We start from the raw sequence: 6,133 nt of genomic DNA on the forward strand, positions 1-6,133 counted from the left end.
ATTTGGTATCGACGGGAGTATTTTTCCCGTTTGCCTTGTATTTTCCAGTGCACCTGTTTTGTGCCCTTGAGTGTGATTGACGCATTTCTGCGTAAACCTGTATTTTTCGGATTAAAGCCTGTTTCTGTGATTTACCGTCCTGCGCCTGACTCCTTCAACACCACCTTATCACATTCTTGTACGCTAACCTGAATTGCAATGATAGAATCTCAAGGTGTTTTATATACAGTCAGGTCCATGATTATTGGCACTCTTGATAAAGATGAGCAAAAAATATAATAATAAATAATACAAATATTGAGCTATATTGTACAGTATTGCTCAATAAAATGGGGAAATTATATTATTTTATACTAATACAGTTGCTCAGAGAAACAAGTAAGCACCACTGTTTTCAATACTCTAGAACCCTCGCCTTGGTAGGATAACGACACTAAGATTATTTTCTTAATGCTTGTTAAACAAAATCTCTTTCTCTGAGCAATTGTATTAGTGTAAAATAATATTATTTGCACTTATTTTTTTGCATACAATATAACTCAGTATATGTATAATTTTTTTTATACAGTATTTTCTCTTAATCTTTATCCAGGGTGACAATAATTATGGACCTGACTGTAAATGCCTATATTGAAGTGCTGTTGCTGTAGGTGAACTTACTTTCATTACAATGGTCCCAGAAGTGATAGTATGTCAAGGTCTAATACACCTTAAATGTAAGGTAAGAACAACATGTAGTGCATAAAGTTGTTGTTATTATTATTATTATTGTTTTTTAGGGGGTAGATCAGCTTTAATATTGCAGATAGATTGTAACTGCCGTCAATGTAATTGTCTGCATCACTTCCAATCCCCCATATGTTTTTTTTTCTATTTTTTTTTTTCTCGCATTGTCACGGTTTCTGCCGAGGCTGCTCCTTCTCCTTGTTCGGGCAGGCTTCGGCGGTCGTCGTCCCCGGAGTACTAGCTGCCACCGTTCGTTGTTTCTGTGTTCGTTTGGTTTGGTCTGTTTTGTACACCTGTTTCTCATTTTGTCTTGATTATGTGTCCTTTAAGTTCTCGTTGTTTCTGTCTTGTGGTTGTGTGTAGTTGTTCGTTGTCAGCAGGTGATTCTATGTCAAGTTTGTGCTAATTTTTTCTAGTGAGAGTTCCGCACATTTGTGCGTGTTTGTTATTTACGCTTAGTGCGTTATTTTCCTTGTGCCTCCGGCTCTGTTTATAGCCGTTCATTCTGTGGACTCTATTAAAGCATTTTGGACTACTTCTGCATCCTGCATCTGATTTCCACACCACCCCTACGCCAGCTCTGACAGAACTACACACCAACTCATGGAATCAGCAGGAGCAGCAGCAGCGACCGAGTCATGGGAGGAGCGCGTCCGCGGACAGGATGACAGGATAGCTCAAATCACCAACGCTCTTCAGGGAGTAATGAACACCCTGCATCGCCTGGAGACCAGTTGGGCACCCACGCCTCCTCCCACATTACCACCAGCACCGGTCAGTCCATTAGTCCACGCTCCGGAACCCAGTGGGATTCGGCTCTCGCTCCCGAGGGCGTATGATGGTAGTATAGGCGTCTGAAGCCGGTATAGGGGCCGTGCTCTCGCAACGGTCTGGCACGCCACCGAAACTCCGCCCCTGTGCTTTTTACTCTAAAAAGCTCAGTCCAGCGGAGCGAAATTATGACGTGGGGGACAGGGAGTTGCTAGCCGTGGTCCAGGCCCTAAAGGTGTGGAGGCATTGGCTTGAGGGGGCTCAACACCCTTTCCTCATTTTGACCGACCACCGAAACCTGGAGTACATCCGGGCAGCTAGGAGACTGAACCCTCGCCAGGCTAGGTGGAACATGTTTCTAACCCGGTTCGTTTTTAAGATCACGTACATCCCTGGGTCCCAGAACGGTAAGGCAGATGCCCTGTCCCGGCGGTATGACACGGAGGAGAGGTCCGTTGAGCCTACGCCCATACTCCCGCCGTCTTGCCTGGTGGCACCGGTGGTATGGGAGGTCGATTCCGAAATCGAGCGGGCGGTGCGTACCGATCCTAGCCCTCCACAGTGTCCTGCGTGTCGGACGTACGTTCCGCTCGAGGTTCGGGATCGACTTATATATTGGGCTCACACGTCACCCTCCTCTGGACATCCAGGGATTGGCTGGACGGTGCACAGCCTTAGCGCTAAGTACTGGTGGCCAACGTTAGCCAGGGATGTGAGGGTTTATGTTTCCTCCTGCTCGGTGTGTGCCCAGTGTAAGGCACCCAGACACCTGCCCCGGGGTAAGCTACAACCCCTGCCCGTTCCACAACGACCCTGGTCTCACCTCTCGGTGGATTTCGTTACTGACCTTCCCCCCTCCCAGGGAAATACCACCATCCTGGTCGTTGTGGATCGGTTCTCGAAGGCCTGTCGTCTCCTTCCCATGCCGGGTCTCCCTACTGCCCTACAGACCGCTGAGGCACTCTTTACTCACGTCTTCCGGCATTACGGGGTCCCCGAGGATATAGTGTCTGATCGAGGCCCCCAGTTTACCTCTCGAGTCTGGAGAGCGTTCATGGAGCGCTTGGGGGTCTCGGTGAGCCTTACCTCGGGGTACCACCCGGAGAGCAATGGGCAGGTTGAACGGGTAAACCAGGATGTGGGTAGGTTTCTGAGGTCGTATTGCCAGGGCCGGCCGGAGGAGTGGGCGAGGTATGTTCCCTGGGCCGAGATGGCTCAGAACTCCCTTCGCCACTCCTCCACCAGACTCACTCCTTTCCAATGTGTACTAGGGTACCAGCCGGCTCTGGCACCTTGGCATCAGAGCCAGATCGATGCTCCTGCGGTGGATGAGTGGGTGCGGCGCTCGGAGGAGACATGGAACGCTGCTCACGTACATCTGCAGCGGGCCATCCGTCGACACAAGGCGAGCGCCGATCTCCACCGCAGTGAGGGACCGGTGTACGCACCGGGAGATCGAGTCTGGCTCTCGACCAGAAACATGCCCCTCCGCCTGCCCTGCCGGAAGCTGGGTCGGCAGTTTGTGGGGCCTTTTAAAGTCCTGAGGAGGTTGAACGAGGTGTGTTACAGATTACAACTTCCTATTGATTATAAGAATATTAACCCCTCGTTCCATGTGTCTCTCCTCAGGCCGGTGGTAGCTGGTCCACTCCAGGACTGTGAGATAGCAGAGACTCCTCCGCCCCCGCTGGACATCGAGGGGGCCCCGGCGTACACAGTTCGGTCCATCCTGGATTCGAGACGCCGGATTGGGGGTCTCCAATATCTCGTGGAGTGGGAGGGGTACGGTCCGGAGGAGCGGTGCTGGGTGCCGAGGAGAGATATCTTAGACCCGTCTCTTCTGACTGAGTTCCATCGGGGTCATCCCTCGCGCCCTGCTCCGCGTCCTCCTGGTCGTCCCCGAGGCCGGGGTCGGCGCACGGCTGGAGCCGCACGTCAAGGGGGGGGTACTGTCACGGTTTCTGCCGAGGCTGCTCCTTCTCCTTGTTCGGGCAGGCTTCGGCGGTCGTCGTCCCCGGAGTACTAGCTGCCACCGTTCGTGTTTTCTGTGTTCGTTTGGTTTGGTCTGTTTTGTACACCTGTTTCTCATTTTGTCTTGATTATGTGTCCTTTTAGTTCTCGTTGTTTCTGTCTTGTGGTTGTGTGTAGTTGTTCGTTGTCAGCAGGTGATTCTATGTCTAGTTTGTGCTCATTTTGTCTAGTGAGAGTTCCGCACATTTGTGCGTGTTTGTTATTTACGCTTAGTGCGTTATTTTCCTTGTGCCTCCGGCTCTGTTTATAGCCATTCTTTCTGTGGACTCTATTAAAGCTTTTGGACTACTTCTGCATCCTGCATCTGATTTCCACACCACCCCTACGCCAGCTCTGACAGTGTGTGTGTGTGTGTAGTGTGTCCGTGTGTGTGAGCTAGAGATGCATGTGTAATGTCTTGTTACTTCTGATAGCTGCAGCCTTGTCAATAATTGCTTTCCTCCCGCCTCGCCGGTGCCATTTGACCGAGGAAGTGGGTTTTTCTATAAATAGCCAATCAGCCAACAGCTGGCAGCAGCTGCCATGGTAACGCTATAATTACAAATTGATCAGCAGGTGAATAACCTCAGCATCGTTCTACCTCAGTTCTGTTTCTGTTTCTGTCTCAGGAGAATCGTACCATCCAGGTGTGATAATAACAAACAACACCTGGTCCCAGATCAGTTTACGTTGATTTATAAGACCTGCATGGGTAAGTATAACCTGGTCCCAGATCTGTCTACGTTGATTTATAATACCTGCATGGGTATTTAGAAAGACATTGAAACAACATTAATCTCTCCAATGACTGGAAGAGAAAATGACTATTTTTTTGGGAGTGCTATAGTGCAAAGGCAGCCGGACAAGCAGGATTGATTTGTCACTGTGGAGTCTAGTGTCGTAAACCTGGAGGGGCCCTGGGGTGTCAACAACATCCATTGGCTAGAGGAGAGGAAGAGAGACTCTGTGTGTGTTTCTGTGTGCCTGTGTGTGTGTGTGTGTATGTGCATGTGTGTGTGTGTGTGTGTGCGTGTGTGTTTGCGAATGGTGAATGATGCTAAATTTCCATTGGATTGGCCTGTCACGGTCAGATCATTGACTGTCAATAGGGGACAGAGAAACAACACAGGAGTCAACCGGTCGGCAGTAAATCACTAGCTGTCTGTCTGTCTGTCTGTCTGTCTGTCTGTCTGTCTGTCTGTCTGTCTGTCTGTCTGTCTGTCTGTCTGTCTGTCTGTCTGTCTGTCTGTCTGTCTGTCTGTCTGTCTGTCAGGGCAGACCTTGGGCTCTGGATCTCTCTCCTCTTCTCTCTCTCTCTTTCCCTGTAACACTGTCCTCTACTCCCTCTCGCTCTCTCTCTCGCTCCCTCTCTCTCTCGCTCTCGCTCTCTCTCTCTCTCTCTCTCGCTCTCTCTCTCTCTCTCTCTCTCTCTCTCTCTCTCTCTCTCTCTCTCTCTCTCTCTCTCTCTCTCTCTCTCTCTCTCTCTCTCTCTCTCTCTTTCCCTGTAACACTGTCCTCCCCCTCTCGCTCTCTCTCTCGCTCCCTCTCTCTCTCTCTCGCTCTCTCTCTCTCTCTCTCTCTCTCTCTCTCTCTCTCTCTCTCTCTCTCTCTCTCTCTCTCTCTCTCTCTCTCTCTTTCTCTATCTCTATATCTCTCTCTCTCTCTCTCTCTCTCTCTCTTTCCCTGTAACATTGTCCTCTCCTCCCCTCTCTCTCTCTCGCTCCCTCTCTCTCTCACTCTCTCTCTCTCTCTCTCTCTCTCTCTCTCTCTCTCTCTCTCTCTCTCTCTCTCTCTCTCTCTCTCTCTCTCTCTCTCTCTCTATCTTTCCCTGTAACACTGTCCTCTCCTCTCCTCCCCTCTTTCTCTCTCTTTCCAGGTAACACTCTCCTCTCCTCTCCTCTCCTCTCCTCTCCTCTCCTCTCCTCTCCTCTCCTCTCCTCTCCTCTCCCTCTCCTCTCCTCTCCTCTCCTCTCCTCTCCTCTCCTCTCCTCTCCTCTCCTCTCCTCTCCTCTCCTCTCCTCTCCTCTCCTCTCCTCTCCTCTCCTCTCAATTCAAATCAATTCAATTCAATTCAATTTAAGGGCTTTTTTGGCATGGGAAACATATGTTAACATTGCCAAAGCAAGTGAAGTAGATAGTAAACAAAAGTGAAATAAACAATAAATATTAACAGTAAACATTACACTCAGAAGTTCCAAAAGAATAAAGACATTTCAAATGTCATATTATGTCTATATACAGTGTTGTAACAATGTGCAAATAGTTAAAGTACAAATGGGAAAATAAATAAACATAAATATGGGTTGTATTTACAATAGTGTTTGTTCTTCATTGGTTGCCCTTTTCTTGTGGCAACAGATCACAAATCTTGCTGCTGTGATGGCACACTGTGGTTTTTCACCCAGTAGATAAGGGAGTTTATCAAAATGGGGTTTGTTTTCTAATTCTTTGTGGGTCTGTGTAATCTGAGGGAAATATGTGTCTCTAATATGGTCATACATTTGGCAGGAGGTTAGGAAGTGCAGCTCAGTTTCAACCTCGTTTTGTGGGCAGTGTGAACATGGCCTGTCTTCTCTTGAGAGCCAGGTCTGCCTACGGCGGCCCTTCTCAATAGCAAGGCTTCGTC

This window comes from Coregonus lavaretus (assembly GCF_964263955.1).
Source record: "Coregonus lavaretus genome assembly, chromosome: 20".
NCBI classification, from domain to species: Eukaryota; Metazoa; Chordata; class Actinopteri; order Salmoniformes; family Salmonidae; genus Coregonus; species Coregonus lavaretus.